The sequence below is a fragment of the Protomyctophum bolini genome, assembly GCF_963924005.1.
Source record: "Protomyctophum bolini genome assembly, chromosome: 6".
NCBI lineage: Eukaryota > Metazoa > Chordata > Actinopteri > Myctophiformes > Myctophidae > Protomyctophum > Protomyctophum bolini.
Genome location: NC_137867.1, coordinates 14,210,282 through 14,228,088, shown reverse-complemented (window position 1 = coordinate 14,228,088; position 17,807 = coordinate 14,210,282). Strand labels below are relative to the sequence as shown.

General features: G+C 43.0%; 1 protein-coding gene across 2 annotated transcripts in view; it reads left to right on the top strand.

The window, feature by feature from the left end:
- Positions 1-17,807, top strand: part of kank1a (KN motif and ankyrin repeat domains 1a) — a 61,817-nt gene that overhangs the window by 10,160 nt on the left and 33,850 nt on the right. The window contains exon 1 of one of the 2 annotated variants that reach the window (XM_080766966.1): positions 16,831-16,925. The exons of the other annotated variant lie outside the window; for it this stretch is intronic. The gene's annotated coding sequence lies outside the window, so the exon portion shown is untranslated. Of the gene's footprint in view, positions 1-16,830; positions 16,926-17,807 lie in introns of those variants that run through there. 2 annotated transcript variants of the gene reach the window in all.

Sequence of the window (17,807 nt, the reverse complement as noted above, 5' to 3'; positions counted from 1 at the left end):
TTCATATGCGTGTGTCTCCAGTCAGTGATGCCACAGTTTATGGCTTGCATAACGCAAGGAGAGCTTTGGTCCACTAGCCACAACAATGCTACTCATATTACCATCATGTCTGTCTCCATCACTGGAGTTTCACTTAAGTTTGAGGATGTTTTGCTTCTTTTATTTTAGTTTTCATTGAGTTAAAGTCCAGCCGAATGTCCGTTAAATGCTTGGAAAAGAAGAGACTGGGGTCAAAGCAGTACAGGTGATTTCTGAGATATAGGGTATGAACTGGTTAGGTATTAAGTTCGCGTTGCCATGTTCGGAAATGTCTGCATTGGCAAAAATTGCCATGCACAATTTTAATAAACTTGACAATACAAATAATTACCCATTAACCACGTTTTTTTTAAACATTTTGAATAGGGTATACAAGTGGTTAAGGAAAAGACTTGTTTATTTAGAACCATAGCGTGACAACATGTCTCCTTTAGTTCTCCAGGCAGTACTCAAACTTCTCCTCGAAGAAGGTCGACCAGTTTTCAGTAAACTGTTACATTAGGGCAGTAAATTGTTTCCTCTTGTGGTCAGTGGGACTTTGTTTACAGTGGAGATTGACTCCCTAGCGACACCCTTGATCTTATCTGCTCTAGTTAAAGGCTCTCTTCCACATGAAGGCACACTGTCTGGTCTGCGCACCACATGAGGAGGGTTTAATATGGGACCGCCTCCACAGGGGGGCCACATTTCATTAAGCCCCTTTGATTATCGCAAAAAGAGTGACTGCATGTAATCATCTCTTAAGTCTGAAATCCATGTGTTACGTGATGTGGGTCAGCATATACCATGAGTGAATTCACGCGGTTAGCTGTTCAACTGCCTTTAGATTGAACATTTATGAAACTAGAAATGCATCCTGAACATTATTGCACTTCCCGAGTGTTGCAAAAAACGCCCAAATCAGATTGAAACAGTCCAGGCCTAGTGTTTACCGCTATCATATATTTCATGGAAGAGTCCAGGATTGAGTATTTGACAGTCTCTTCAGCATTCTCCCAAATCATGTTTGGTGTTTGTCTATGTAAATTCAGGCCTCAGCACCTGGCTGTGGGTGAAGTCTGATAATGGGCCCTAGTAGCCGCCCTACGCCTTCTCAGGTTTCAGTTTCCACAATGTGAGGGACAGATCACCTAGGCAACGCTGTCCGCAGGTTCCCTGACCTGTCCCTGTGATCCTCACTCCACAGCAGTGTCTGCTACCCGCCATGCTCTGGGTGCCACCGATGAAGATTAGCATTGTGCTGATGTTTAAGGAATCATTCTTTACAGGTACATCCCAAAAATAATTTATACACCATTGTGACCGTGAGAAGTCGGGAATGCATTTTAGTTTGGAGTGGTCTTTTAGTAGTGTTTCTGTGCTACACAAAACACATTATGTGGAAATTGTGTTGAAATTGCGTGCTTTTATTTTGTTGGAATGAAACGCAAAAGCATGACTAATCTGTCCTACTGTAATTGGACAATGTTCTTCTAAACAACCGGCCGGTGATATTTACAGTACGTATGGTGCTACTAGCTATATCCCCGGGTCAAATGCGTATCGGGGCTTCTCACACTACTGGGTTCAGTTTGCCTGTACCGGTTTTGTCAAGAGTACTACTGGTCTGGTTTGGGTTTTGGTTTGGCTGTCAGACCATAATGAATAATGTACGTAGATAAATGTTGATTGCAGGTTTGTCAGTCCCTTTTAATCTGAGAGGAGTGGCTGTCGAGAACTGCGGGGACGTCCCACTGGTATACGGTCTACTCGAATACGGTTATAGTGTCTTTTTAATGCTGTGATACAATGGACAATGCAAGTCTGATCTCGCCAGGTCTTTTCTTTCATTTTCTACAGTAGTCTTACTTCAGAAAGCCTTCATCTTACTTCACTGACATACCTTCAGAAAGCCTTCATCTCCGGATCCATTGTTGTCGTTTCCTTTCCTTAAAGGCATACAGCAATGGTGAACCTCTTCTCACTTTAGCGGTATAATCAGCCCTCTTTGTTTATTCAAATTAAAGGGATGTTGGCACTGAGGTGACTGAGCCAACTCTTTTGCATCAACAGGTTGGCAGGCCTTTGAGATATAGGTATGTACTCTAGTGAGCTTTTTTTCTTTATTAGACTGTTTGAAAGAATATTAAAGTAAGGCATAGCGTTATCATCACACCGGATGAGGTGAGCGTGGCATGGCATGGCATCATCCATTTAGATTTCTAATAACTGCTTATGGAAGAAGGTTTTCAATATCTGGTCATTGTCCTGGAAGTAATTTATGAATCCTCTTGCTTCCCTTTCTTATATTGTCATTTGTATATTCAGTGACATCTGTCTCTAGACAAATGCAGATTGTCCTTCCCCATCTTTGTCACTTTGTAGAGGATGGGTCACCAACGGAGTCAATATTTGTTCATGGACGGGAGCGCGCAGCCATATGAGCCCATTCTGTATTACAAATCCACTAGAGACTTTAACAATGGATGCATCTGTGGTCTCAGCATAGATTAATCTTCTCCATTGTATTTGCTTATGCAGTTCTATGTAGGCAAATTGGTGTCATCCTTGGTGTCACTGTTCCACAGTAGGGCCAAGTGAATGTTCAGTTCAGTTCAGTTTTATTTTCGGAATGGTGGACATACAGTTCATACATAAAGCACATTATGTATTATTTCCATTTCCCCCCCCTTTCCCCCCCTAGGGCCAATGGGCCCTACCCCTGGAGTCCATCATTTGCATATTTAAGTGCACGTGTTGTAGACTGATGGATATCTGTCTACCTGCACAGTGCATACATTCATGTTGTCCTTAGATATACAGTATACATTCCCCTACACATATTCATATATAAAGCATACATATAAATAAGCATTTAAACATACATATACACAGCTACTTACATACACAACAATATACATCGCATCAATACAATAATTCCTGCTGTGTAGAGTCAATACCTTTCATTGTCATTGTGTTATGGTTTACCAATAATGATCGATTAGGCCAAGGCATCCCGAAGTACAATGTCAACAGGGCCATATGATGAAAATGTATGTTATATCAAAAGAGCTGAATAAATGTTTTATGGCCCCATAATTGTGATTATTATTTAAGTTAAGTTTTGCCATAACCATTTATTTTGCCATAAATCAGGTAGCTTTAAGGTACGGTCATGACAGCAATGGTAGGGAAAAAAATATATTAATCATATTCGGATATTCGGTGTTCGGTTTCGGCCCAGAATTTCCCTTTCAGTGCATCCCTATTATTTTTCATGCATGGCCCGGAGTTGTGTGACTTTTGTAACTTTTAAGCTTGTCAGTCATGTTTTAGTTCACTTCACCATGGCTAATTAACTTGACAACTTTTGCCTCTGACTTTCCTTTTTTTTTCAATTTGTTGCCTTGCCCAAATTGTTGTGTGTGTGTGTGTATATATATATATATATATATATATATATATATATATATATATATATGCATTTTGTTGTCCAAAAGGAAAAAAAAACTGAACTGAACTGAAATGTTTTAGTGGTAGAGTACATTAGTGAACGTTTGTCAATTGTGAACACAACATAATGAATAGCCTAAATTGATGCCCATCTGACATTGCAAACAACCCATTGTTGGTTTTGAAAGTTGTGAGGTTTGAATGAATTATGTAGTGGTTCAGTATCAATGACATAACAACACATGCTTGCAAGCTTGTGGGTACATGCCACCATCAGCAACCTAAAGCCTGAGTTATTGGTGGTGTGCACCGAAAATGGCGGATCTACAAGGTTGTATTGTGCGGTGCGCCATTGTCAATGGTACGAGAAATTCTGATATAGCAGCCTATTGGCATAGTAATTAATGGGCATTAATTTGACATGCCCACCATGATAGTATTTTCATCAGCTAATGAGGTGATCACACACTGTCCTGAATAATTCTTTAAAGCTGGGCAGTTCCATCTTCAACCACTTGCGCCCTAATTCCAAAATGTTTCAAAACTTTTAAAATGGCCAATCTACAAGTACACACTGAGTGAAGATACAGTGAATGTTTTTGAAGATATTCCTCTCATGATCAAAATAGTCATACCAGGGTAAAATTGGCTAAATAAATTCCCACAATCTATCAGCAGAACTGTATAAATACTTCAAAACAAAGAATCGGACACGAGAAAGGATTCAGAATGTGAGAGGATTCTAAATGGACAAAAACATTTCCTAAAAACAAGTCACCTTCAGAAATTCCCAGAATGCCCGTAAGACTTAATCCCTTTGTCACAGTGGATGTGGAGATCCTCCCACTGAACAGAGGCCTGTGATAATGCCACAGTGTTTCCAGTGGAATGCTGCTGCTGTTGTAGGCCAAATGAGTGACTCCCACTGGGACGAGTCCCCCTCTCGCTCTCCTCTCCTTTTCCGCTCCCTACACAATACAATGTGTTGCATTATACCTATGAAGGCATGCAACTGTTTTGCTAGCCTATGACCCCACAGTCACTAGCCGAGGCCAGCGTAATGAAAAGGATGACACGGAAGTCATTCTGTAGTCCCACAGTTATTACAGTTTCCTTTGCGTTGACAAGGGCTCGGAAGCCTTGCTTTGAATTTACATAGAGCCGTGCCCCCTGGGCAGAGCAAATTTCAAGCTCGTAATTTGAGCAATTGGACATGTTTTTTTTCTCCCACCATTTCATTTTCATTGTAGTGGGATTTCTGTAGAGATTCTGTAGGATCTAGGAACATGACTTTGAATATAGCCCTGGCTTTCTTTTGCACCTGTAAACTGTAATCGTTTGCATTTGCAGCAAGCCAGCCTCGTCATACATTCTATCTGCTAACTTAGGTCTGGGCAATATTATCAGATCAGCTATAATCTTGGAAAAAATTAAATTAAGTAAATTTGTTCTCACAAGGTGATATTATCGTCACAATATCGATATTGAGGTAATTGGTCAACATTATCACATTTGATTTATTTCCATATCGTCCAGCCCTATGGCTACTTCTGTTTGCTAGTTTGTGTTTGCAAAGTCAACTCATTTGAGTTTAGGAAAAAGGTTGGAAGCACGGTTTGATCATAATTACATATCTTTTTACAGGCCATTTGCGTTTCTGCAGTGATCTATTTGGCCCATGTTGCCTTGCTCTTTGGCATGTTGTTGTGGTATAGGAGTATGTGAGGTATCAAGCTGTCACTCATGACTCAGACTCTTGAGTCTGTTTTTGTCACATTCTTCATTAGCCTTGTAAAGGACTGGAGGGGTAGGAGTGTGTGTGTGTGTGCGTGCAGCGTGTGTGCGTGTGCGCGCGTGTGAGTGTGTGCGGCAGGGAAGTCGAGCTATTTTGTTTTTATGTTAGTAAGGGTAGTCTTTCAGCCATCTTTCCTTACCCAGAGGAGAAGAAGCCTTGTCAGTGCCAAGGATCCATCTGCTATTGTTATGACATCCTGCAACTCCTTAAGTGCACCATACGAAGACAGGGAGTTTCTTTGTTTGCAAGCATTCTCGTAGAATGGAACCGACCCCATGTGTCTGTCAAGACTGTCAGTTTGGAAGGGCAAGGACACACAAACACACACATACCTGAGGGTTGGTTGTTTGGAGGCTCGCGGTGTATGTTTTATATACAGTATGATTCCATGTGTTAACAGGCTGCCCTAGATTTGCAATCACGTTTGTCAGCCAGCCTTGTAAGGAGGCCCAGAGCCCAAGGGCTGCTCATAACTCGACATGTCAGCAGGTTTGTTAACACACTCCCCCCTAATCTCTTTAATCGTATGTTATCGTATTTTTTTTAATTGCAGAGGGGCTTTTTCAGGCAGTGTGGAGGCGTCATCCTTTGAATCGCCGCAAATGTGCCATGTACGTTTTGGAGGTCACGGCATCGGTGGCTGAATTCCACGCTGAATTTGGCATGTCAGATAGTCGATCCTCCTCCTCCACACTTCACCCTTTTGTTCTAACATTTCCTCCTTCGTCTCACCATGGGAAGCAATTAGAATTTGAAATTCTGGAATTCCTTCACGTCGTGTATCAGTCAGTTGGCCTGGATGGGCCCCTCTGGGGACTGTCAGTGAGGAGGGCTGAGGCCGCTAGCGGGAGAGCTGAACAGGAGAGCAAAAGAGTCCCCACTGAGGAGGTGAACCTCAGCTCCCTGACGGTACTGTCACCGCCCCGCCCCACCACCCACACCGCCCCCAGAGAGACACCCCTCCCCATCTCTTTCTCTCCCTCTTTCACTGGAACAAATCATTTAGCTGCCGCCCTAATGGGATTAATCCACCCTCTGTATCTCCCCTCCCTCTCTCGCTTGACTATTCTCCTTTCTTTCGCATTCTTGGGTCCATCCTTCGGTTTCCCCTTTTGGGGCTCCAGTGATGGACTAACTAAGTACATTTACTCAAGTACTGTACTTGAGAGTACTGCATGTTCATTTTTCAATACGTTTTACTTCTACATGGCCTCCCCATGGACCTGAGAGTGCCGCAGACTGTGGAATGTTTTAAAACGGGCCTGAAAACCTTCCTGTTTCGGAAGGCCTTTTTGTGTTGCACTGTTGTTTTTTGTTAACCCTGTTTTTAACCTTCTATGATAGATTATGTTTTAACCATGTAGCACTCTGGGATTCCTTGTGAATGAAAAGTGCAATATAAATAAAATTCATTATTATTATTATTACTCCACTACATCTTAGTTTAGTTACTGTGTAGATTTAGATTATTATTGCAATATACATCAACCAATTAAGTCTCATTTTACGATCAACATGCATCGTACTGTGAGATGGTAGATCGGCTATTTTCAAAAAGGTTTGACGCATTTTCAAACATTTTAGTGCTTTGGAGCACCGATGGCGTATATATATACACATGTTTATACCATACATGGTTCTAATTAGATTCCCTAGCCTAATGGCCTTTGCTGCTTGTCACTCCCCGTCTCTCTCTCCCTGTTCCCCGTATAACATATCTTAGTACTTTGGTGCTACTGGAATATTTTGATACCAATACTTTTGTACGTTTACAAAATCAAACATTGAATACAGACCTTTTTATTTGTATTTCTACAGTATATTGTGGTAACTAATATAACACAGTCTGTGGTAGGTGGCAGAAAGGTTTGTGCATTCATGAAAAGAGTATAATCACTTCACTTGTTTTGTGGCATAACATATTGCTGTGATCCAAATCAGACCTAATCGCTGCACTTCTCCCTTTCTTGCTTTCTCATAGTGAGACTAAAGAGTCCCAGTGACTGAGCAGGAATGATGACCGTTGGCAACGGCATGATTAGCATGTTTGATATTATCCGTGACAAACACATCTGAAGCCGGTTAATCAGACCTAGCCGCTGATGTCAGCTTATTAGGCTCTACGCTCCTATCTCCGTGGTAAACAATGGGGCCGGCTAGGCGTGCACTGAGATTGTGACAAAAGCCAGCTAGCGTCCGAGACATTGCAGCCAGCTGGGGGCGAAGGTTTCGACAGATGGACATGAATATATTTGACAAACACATTTACATTTATTATTTGCTATTTTTGCCAACGCACTTACCCAGAGAGACGTACAAGTAGCCCTTCAACATTATAATAAACCAATGGAAAAAAGTACAGGGGTCAATTTAATGGTCAATGTAAGTAGTACTGTTCAGGAGTCATCATGGCAGTAAAAATACAGAGATCATAACAGTATATGGCCTGACTGACTTGTACTTTGTTGTGTGCTGGTGTCACTCACACACCTTAACCTAACATGCAGAAGTGCAACCATGTATAAATCAGGTGTAAGAAGTGCAGGGTTATATTATCAGTATAGGGATATAAGATGAACTAAAGTGAAAGACAAAGAGGAAACCACCTGAAATGGACAATACCATGCAGAACAGCCTCTTCACATGAAACTCCCTTAAGGCTCATACCTACTCCAGTTTTAGGTGATCAATTATCACCGTCACCTTCATATAGAGTCGAGGCCATCACTGTCACTTGACTTGTTGTCCTCGTGCTCAAATATCACATCAAATTACACTCTGCTGCATTAAAGCATTCACTGTGATCACATTCATCAATAGCGTTTCACAGTCACTTCAGGGATTCGCTGCTCTCCAGTAGCAAAGCAGTTTGATGGATTTGATATCACTTCCAATGGAAACACCTTTTCCGTTGGATGTTAATGTTGTGGTTGAAAGCCCCTGAGGCTGGGAGTTGTCATTCCCGCTCTCTGGTAGCACTCGGCTCTCTTTTGTTCCCAGGTTTTGGACCACGCATGGCACAGCTGGGGCTGCAGTCCCTTGAGATGAAAACCCAGTGCTTTAGGGGACGCTGATTGATTTTTTTTCTCCAGTGGCTACTCCAAAGAAGCCACCTTCCGAAACAAGCCAGGCTTTGCTTTACAATTTTCATAAAGAAGGATATAACTGCAATTCATTGTCAACTTTGCCACGATACAGAATGGTCTGGTCACCAACTGAATTTTGTTGGTGCGTTAGCTGGTGCCCTGGCTAGCAAGACAGGGGTGTTGGTAAAAGTCGACCTACCCCTCACTGTATCCAGCAAAGTTTAGGTTGTATTGGAGCTATGTGGGCGCAAGCTTTTGCGACAATTAAATGGCGAGTGTTTTGTGTATACTGCCAAATTTTAGGATGGATCAAAACATATGTAAGTAGGGCTTGGCATTTGAGTTTGTTCACACAGTACAGCCTACACATGTGGGTGCAAGGTTGCGTGACAACTTGGGTCAGTGTGGGACACACTTTGCTCTTCTGCTGGAACCTTCCTGTCTATAGATCTTAATCATTACATTGGTGCAATTCCCTCTATTCCCTGGCACTAATGCACCATAGATGGTCTGTGACTCATTAACATCATTATTGGTCCAGACCGTCCAGCAGCTCAAGTGTTTGGGCGGGCCAAACAAAAGTTGTTCCCCAGCCATCAGTCTTTCACCAAGAGGCCAGCTCTAATTAAGACAGACAGAAGTTTGCCTCCATGGCTCCCAAAATTCCTCAAATAGTTCTTCGCATGGCAAGTAGACCGAGGTTATCACCATGAACAGTTGAACTTGTCAAGGGTTTTTTTTAACACTTTCATTTGATGGATTTAAATGTATTCCTGTGCAGTGAGCACAGTGAAAAGTTCTGAAAACAAGTTCAACAGAAGTGAGCACAGTGTAAACACAACAGAAGTGAGCGCAGTGAAAACACAACAGCAGTGAGCACAGTGAAAACACAACAGCAGTGAGCACAGTGAAAACACAACAGTGAGCACAGTGAAAACACAACAGTGAAAACACAACAGCAGTGAGCGCAGTGAAAACACAACAGTGAAAACACAACAGCAGTGAGTGTAGTGAAAACACAACAGCAGTGAGCGCAGTGAAAACACAACAGTGAGCACAGTGAAAACACAACAGCAGTGAGTGTAGTGAAAACACAACAGCAGTGAGTGCAGTGAAAACACAACAGTGAGCACAGTGAAAACACAACAGTGAGCACAGTGAAAACACAACAGCAGTGAGCGCAGTGAAAACACAACAGTGAGCACAGTGAAAACACAACAGCAGTGAGCGCAGTGAAAACACAACAGCGGTGAGCGCAGTGAAAACACAACAGCAGTGAGTGCAGTGAAAACACAACAGCAGTGAGCGCAGTGAAAACACAACAGCAGTGAGTGCAGTGAAAACACAACAGCAGTGAGCGCAGTGAAAACACAACAGCAGTGAGTGCAGTGAAAATGCAACAGCAGTCACAACACAAGTTCCAGTTCCCTGTAGCACAGTTTGCATGTTGGCATCGTTTGAGACAGTATAATGAAACCACACATTTCAACACTACAACTTCAACCAATCTGATAGGAGGCTTGGGAGCTAAATGGAATACCTCCTTCACTGACCTCTTCAACACATTTTAATTTCTAAAGCCTGGTTCATACTTCGGCATTCCATGTGAGCTTGTAGATCGGCTATTTTCGATGGTACATTTTTCAGTTTTTACACTCTGAGTCTGCCTTATATGTGTAAACCAAAGGATTACTTTTGAGGCGTGCTTTCAAATTGTTTGTGAAGGCATTGGGCCTTGTGCCCAGTTTTCTGTGTCTTTCTTTCGCTTTAGTTCAGTAACTCCCCCCTTCAGTGAAAGACCTCCCAGCTGTCATCAGTTTAATTAGCTTGTTCTTTATTGTCTGGCCACTGTCAGAAGAGAAGGGCACCATAGGAGAAGCGGCGCTCAATCTTATTGGTCCGTCTCCAAAAGGTCAGGAGAGTGGGCTTGCCGGGCACAAAAGCAAACATGAGGGCACTTAAACGGGGGGATTTCTCCCACAATGTCTCTTTGACGGAGCTGACAGCAGAGTTAGTGAAAGCACCGGGTTTGACAGTCTTGACAGGGAAACTCGCTAGAGTCGCTAGTCTTGCTACAACGTTGTAAGATGAACTGAATGGTCTTGGTTTTGGCGCCAACTTGTTTTTCAAAAGTCTAACTTTAGACTAAAACGTGTCAGTTACTTATCTCCTCAGCCATGCAGTGTAAAACAATGACTGAGTACATGTATCAAGATGCTATTCCTTTTCTCATTATGGCAGCAAGTAGAAAAGCAATAATTACTAGTCCTACACCGCACAATGACTTGCCTAGGCCTATCTTTATATATCTTGTAATCAGCACACTTTCAGATGTTTAGTCTGCAAAAATGTAGTCTTATCACTAGCTTCACTAAATTATACAAACCGAACCTCTGGCACTGATACTGGCATGGTGTACCTCAAGCAGTATACACACTGCCATGCAGATAAGGGGGACATGTTATGCCACATAATCTGAAGAGATGGTGTCCCATCTGAGATGCCCTCCACGGGTTCAAGTAAGCCTTGTAGAACGTCCTCCAGGTTGGATGGAGGGAAACGTTCACACGGTGTCCGATGTTGTATGGTTGAATCATGTAGGTGGTGGTTTTCAAGTGGATGGTCCCCCACATGGGTGGTTGGACGGTGAAGTTCCTGGGGCCATGGGCCCCTCAGCCATACTGGCTCCACTCAAAGAGCTAAACAAATAATAGGCTCCAGCCTGTCCTTGGTCAAGTGCAGGCTGGACGGAGGAGACTATGGATGGGGGAGGGGGACAAAGAGCATGGTGCAGAAAGAATGACATGTTGGGGAGACTCTGGCCCAGGGAGGTCAGTGCAGTTCAGTGTTGACACCGGTGTGGAAGAATAGACAGTCACAGGCAGTGATGATAGGAACACGCCATTCTATAATGTGAGATATGTGAAATGAAGGTGAATCACATTCAATCAAACAAGAGTGGCTGTATTGCTGTGCTGATGTTCTCTGTTACTACTACTGTTTTGAGGAGTAGCTCAGTGTAGATAATAGATACTGTATATAGCTCATTATTTCCCACACCACATATATATATTTTCTTTTTACATTTACACTTGCAGTATAAGCAACAAATGCAACCCTTCTCTGTAGACTCCGGGGTTTCACTGCTAGTGACTTTACTATATTATTTGGTAGGGTAATGGTGGCTGAGATCCACAATCCACACGGTGGATCCACATGGCAACTCTTCCGGGTCGCCATGATGCTTTGTCAATTTCTTCTTGCCTATCTCCAATTCTCCATACTTCTAAAAAAAACCATATTGCCCTATGTGTTGTCACTTCCTGTGCGCCTTGGCTTGATTGGCCAGGTGCCTGTGGCTGGTCGTACCAGTAAAACCCTAGGGCTGGGCAATATGACATCAAATCAATAGCACGATTATTTCAGACTTTTGCCTTGATTACGATTTAATTAGCAATTATTTTACACACTCCCCCCCCCCCCCCCCCCTTTTTTACACTGCCCTCATCGTTTTCTGACGAGGTCTGTACTGTAAATACTATCGTCTCTCTGTTTTTGCACACCACCATAACAAAGTATAAAGGGCAATTTAAGTGTTTAATCAAACATCGATTGCTTCTTGATTATTCAATTAACCTACATGAGCAAGATTACGTTGGTTAGAGGTTCTAAATTGTCGGTTTTGATATATTTTCGGTTATTTGCCCAGCCCTACCCCTGAGTTATACAGAGTCGGGGAAGGGAGGGATTTAGTATTTGAATAGGGCACAATGTGCTATATAATAGTTATCAAAAGGTTAAAAGTGTGGAGCTAAAGTGTTCAAACGGGACACAATCCTCTCAACCACATGGAATTCTGGGCACCTAATATTTCGACGGGGAGTATAATGTGACTTGGGTGTGTGTATATTCTTTGTCTGTCAACTGTTGTGGCAAAAGCTTGTTCCTTTAAAATACGTTTTTAAATGATTGTGATCTGTAATTTATAGGCATTTTTAAACACCCCAATACAGTAATTTTAATGGGCCGGGTCTGTTATTTATTTTAAAAAGAAAATGAAGCCCAATGCTCTTGGGACCTCTGCAGGTTATTGCATGCTCTACCCCCAGGGGGCAGTGTTGTCAGCAGAAGCAGCTGCTTTGCCTCGACTACTGTATAAAGGTGGGTGGAGAAGAATGTGTCAGCAGCAGCAGAGTGGGAGAAGTCCTAAGTCAGCTCTCGGTGCCAAACTGCTTGATTAATGATATACATTGGGATCTTATTGTTTGCATAAAGGCCCAGTTTATATCCATTGCTGAAAACCTTCAATGGCCTTCATCAGTTGTGGACAGTATACTAACAAAGTAGACTGCATTTACTTGTGTAGTGTACTTAAGTACATTTTTGAGTATTGGTACTTTACTTGAGTATTGTACTTTTTAATTTCACTCCACTACATTTGAAAGAGAAATATTGCGTACTTTTAAGAGTCTGATAACAGTCTGAGTCTGATAACATGGAGGCGGACGGAGTAAAAGAATCTCTTCATGGACACTAGTTTGGCACATAAAGTAGCATGCAGTACATTTTGTGGGAGCATGTCGGAGTAAATCTCTGAAAGCGATTGCTCATGATCCGTTTGGCACTGGCAGAACAAGCCCAAAGCATGTGGATGGAGCTTTCTGACGGAGAGCCACTCTCTCTGTCTGTACATCCTCATCCTACCCACAGTAGAACTGTCTCCTCTCCTAGGCTCTCAACCAGCAGAGTAAAACACTCATCAATCATAATTCTGAAATTCTGGGCCCTCCTTGGTATCACATTGGACCCCCAAAAATGTATTGAGCAATAAAATGGATAAATGATTGATAGCCCGTGTCAGCACAGGGGCCTTGGGGTTGTCATAACTTTTCACACTTTTACTGGGTTATTGATTATAGCTAATACAGTAAAAGGTGCTGCTGAGAACATTCTGGAATCTAGTAGCTATTTATGTACAAATTATATAATTTACTTTACCGTATTTTTACACTTTAATTATATAAGATTACTTTAGAAAGTCTCTTGAGTGAGAAAACATGTTGAGTGAGAAAACAACTTTGTGTATTAAGCTCATTATCTGGGGACCGGGACCCTCCCCATAATAACGTTGGGACCCCCTGGGAACCACCGTGCTACAGGAGGTCTGTCTGAAGGTGTCTGTGTGTCTGTTAAAGGTCTTGCTACAGGCCAGGGGTCTTCTGAGGAGAGCTGTTGTTTCACCAGACAGACTGCATACACAGTACTAAACCAGATGAAGTGCATTCCTACACTAGAGGCACCGCAGGCCAAAGCAACATTCTAAAATGAGCTCTACACCCCTATCTCGCGGGTTCAGTTAGGGGGGAGGTGTGTGTGTGTGTGTGTGTGTGTGTGTGTGTGGGGGGGGGGGTCTTGGGGCTACTGACCACCAAGAGCTTAGAATCTTTTTGTAATCTTTTTATAGATTTTGCTATGAAAGCCGAGTCTCTCAGCAACGTCCCTTACTTTACTAAGTACAACATAGTTGCTGAACAAATGTGTGTCTCCACGTGTGTGAGGAAAACATGGCTATCATCACTGAATAATAGATGTTCTAAAAGTTGTTTTATGCCAGTTATGGTGTGAGTGAATGATTGATTGAATAGTTTATTAGACAGACTGTATAAACAGTACAGTCAAACACTCAGTCCAAAAGGGATAGCGCCAAAGACATTCCTTGCAGTCTTGTTTCCATTTAGGCCCTATGGTGCTTTTAGCTTTTTGCACAGACCCACCAATGTGTTTTTCTTCTCTCGTCGGATCCACTCTTGAACAGACAGCCATAATTAAGTACACATTCACCCTGCAGCGTTCTATGCCTAGAAATTATCTTCTGGAAGATATGAATGACTAAAATGACCTGCTTTCACCCCTATGTACAGACGATGTACATTTCTGAGTGAGCACCTGACATTTTACCACTTGATTTATACGTTAGTGTAGATTGGCTACTTTTGTTACGCAACACCACGATAAAGTACAACGCTGCGATTGCACTGTGAGCTTGTAGATCTGCCATTTGCAGTTAAAAAAAAGTCAGTGAATGAATGAATGCCCAGAATGAGTCTATGACATGGATAAGATGGATAATGTTGTGTCAACCAACTGTCAACCATTTCCACAGTTGCAATGGAGCTGAACGACGAGTTGAAAACCTCTGCTTTTGTATGAAATAGTCATGTTTGCGTTGGTGTGCAGAAGGGTAGTGATACCATGCCATTGCATCATGTGCCTCACAGCTGGGCCAAATGCATTGCTCTGTAATTGCAAAGCCTCAGTCCAGAATCCATTTTAAGCTTCAATAATATAATGTTGCGATAAAGATGAAATAACAAGATCTATAACTTCTGTGGAAGATGGACATTCTTGGACTGTGCTGCACCGTCTATTTCGGATCTATTCATTCCTTAGATGAAAGAAATGAATGTGGGGGGTAGAGGAGTAATGAATGAAAGAGGGAGTTGTTTCACAGCAGTGTAATGATGGGGCGTCTGCATCATCTTTTCATTTTATAAAATTACTAAGGCTGCAGACTTGAAGTTGAAACAAGATACTACATATTCTGTCATGGTGCACAAGGGCTGTGGGTGGCTTCGTGGAAGGAACAGCTGGGAGTTGAAGACACCCCCCCACTAAAAGAAAAACGTGTGCAAACCGATTACAGTGAGTTGACTGCATGATCCAGTCATCCTCTGTTTAACGTTCCTGTGGGTGTTATATTTAGTTGGCTGGTGCGTTAGATACATGATGTGGGTGAGGTAGCAGTGCAAAGATGGTACTGTTTTTACTTAGGGAGGTTTCAGTTTTGAAGATAAAGTAAACTGAGTCTTCATACTTGATCATTTTCCCATGGATGTATTGTTGATGACATTTCTGCCGAAGGTGGTGTTTCGACCTTCGAGCAACAAGCTCTTCCGAAAGAAACGTGACCTTTTGGGGGTTATTTAATAAATATCCATTGGGACCATGATCCAGTTTTGCACTACTGCACTACTCAAGACCTTCCCTGCCTATCTTGTCAAATTATTGGAAATCTAGTCATATCTGCCTGGGCAAAACACACATCACTTGACAGAGGAGTAGTCCCCACACAATTCAATTCAAAGGCGATTTATTGGCATGAGAAAACGTTCGTTTCCGTTGCCAAAGCAAGTGTCAAAAACAAACCGATAGCGACTGACTGAGACAGCCTCGCGTCTCCTTGGTCCATGCTGTTTTTCTGTCGTGGAAGTGTTGCTCGCCCTGCCGGTTGTGGAAGCGCTAGATAGGCGGGGGGGAAAAAAAACCCAAAAACCTCTCAGCTGAGTTTCATTCCACAGCCCTAGCTCCTTTTTCTTGCAGGGATAATTACAAGGCTTTCTGAAGAACTAACCCCAGCAGGTCCCATGTATGTAGGAGGGGGGGGGCGGAGGGAGTGTGTGCACACACACACACACACACACTCAGCCCATGTACATGCCATGTCAACCATCCTGCAGGTGTCTGCCCCCTCACCCCCCCCCCCCCCCCCTCCCATGCCCCCCCCCACTGCCTCCTCCTTCACAGTTGGCACAGTGGCTTCCCCTCCGAAGCTTCAAAGGCTTGTCCTAATGAGATCCAGATGCAGAGAGTGAACATGACAAGTAGCCGCCACTCGCTGGGCAGTTATGCAGCTGCACACGCGTTCCTGAACAGGCATACATACCGTATGATGCGTACACACACACACACGCATGCCACTCTCCCATTCTTCAACAGTTGCAAAGGTTACACGGCACACACGGTGTGTGTGTGTGTGTGTGTGTGTGTGTGTGTGTGTGTCAAATTGGAGCCCCCACTGACACATAGACAGAAGTATTCAACTTTATCTCGGGGCGTTTTTCCTCCATTAAAAACCACGACCAGAGAAAGTGAGGATTTTATGAGGGGAAAAAGCAGCCCTGTTGAATATTCACAGTAGCAACCTTTTAACCCTTTTATAGGCCTCTCTAACTTAAGCACTCGCACTGTTTACTGGTTTACATTTGGGTTGAAAAACCTGCACTGAGAGCAGGGATTGTTTTTTCTGTTTCAGTGGAAAATGTTACGCTAACTTGTCACAGTTTTGTCAGCCCTCGATGAATAGCCACTTCTTTAGTGAGGTTATTAGCATTGCCTGGTTTTGTCGGAGATCTTGTTGCATCCGTTATTGTTTTCCTCGTCACGGGCCACCTGTAGCGTGTACAATCATAGTGCTGGCTTCCTTTGCAATGCAGATACTGTACACACACACCCCTGCCGCCTGAGCTCGTGTAACTTGGCAACAGGTATGCACCTGCAGCACCTGACATACCGGCATACAATATGTGCGTGCTTAATATTTATGTAACTACTCAGTGACCAGGAACAAAACAAGTCGATCCGGTCTGTGTGTGTCGGCTAATGACAAGCGCCCCGTTTCAGACCTTTCATCCTATTGTGAAATAAGGTCTCCTCCAGACAGTCACAGCTCTCACAGCCCTGCGTGGATCTAAGTGGCATGGTCTGTTTCGTCTCGTTTTGTCCTGTGAATTATGGTGAGTCGTCAAGCTTCTCGTCTTTGACTTTTGAAAACATCCTGGTGGTAGATTAACAGATAGATTTTTTTTTACTGTGAAGTGAACACATGGCCACCGGCACCAACTGCTAATTTAATTCTGAGAGTGTGCAAATGTCACCAAAAGGACGTGTAAGGTTACATCGAGGGTTGCATTTGCACACACAAGAGTTTAAAATGGATAAATGAAGGAACACAACATTATTTTACTAGCTTGAAAACATACCGTTGGTGCCTTTTCTTTCAGACATTCAGTCCTGGCCTCTCATGACCACATTTTGTGTGGATGGGCGATTGGGCGTGCAGCTGTACATGCATGTGCATATGCTTGTGAAAATGTGCACGCATGCATGCAGGACTTGCTACGTTTCAGCGGCATTTCAAGTCCGCAGCATTCTTAAATTCTCAAATTCTTAAATAGATTGCAGAGCCGTGTCAGGTAACGGAAGAGCCACACAACTTGACACAAGGCTACCTTTGCTCTGTCACATGAGGAACGCTTGGTTGGCCTGTTGTGGATGTACTGTACTGGTGTAAATACAGTAGATCTAGATCTTCAGAGTTTCCTTTGGGGGAAGCATAAGCTATTCCATTAACACAATGGATGTTGTGCAACTGGCTTTGCAACGCATACTAGCCAACAATTTTCACTCGGTCCCCAGTGATGAGAAGACTTCCGCACACCCAGTTCAGTTTGTTGCAGGTGCGTTGGCGACAAAGCAGTAGACGTAGAAGGAGGGAGACCCGCACACTGCCAAACAAACCTTCTTAATTTTTGGTATCAAGCCTTCCTCAGTTGATGATAGTGTTGATTTCACTCTCTGTGGCATTACTCGGTGTATCTATGTATCGCACATTCCTC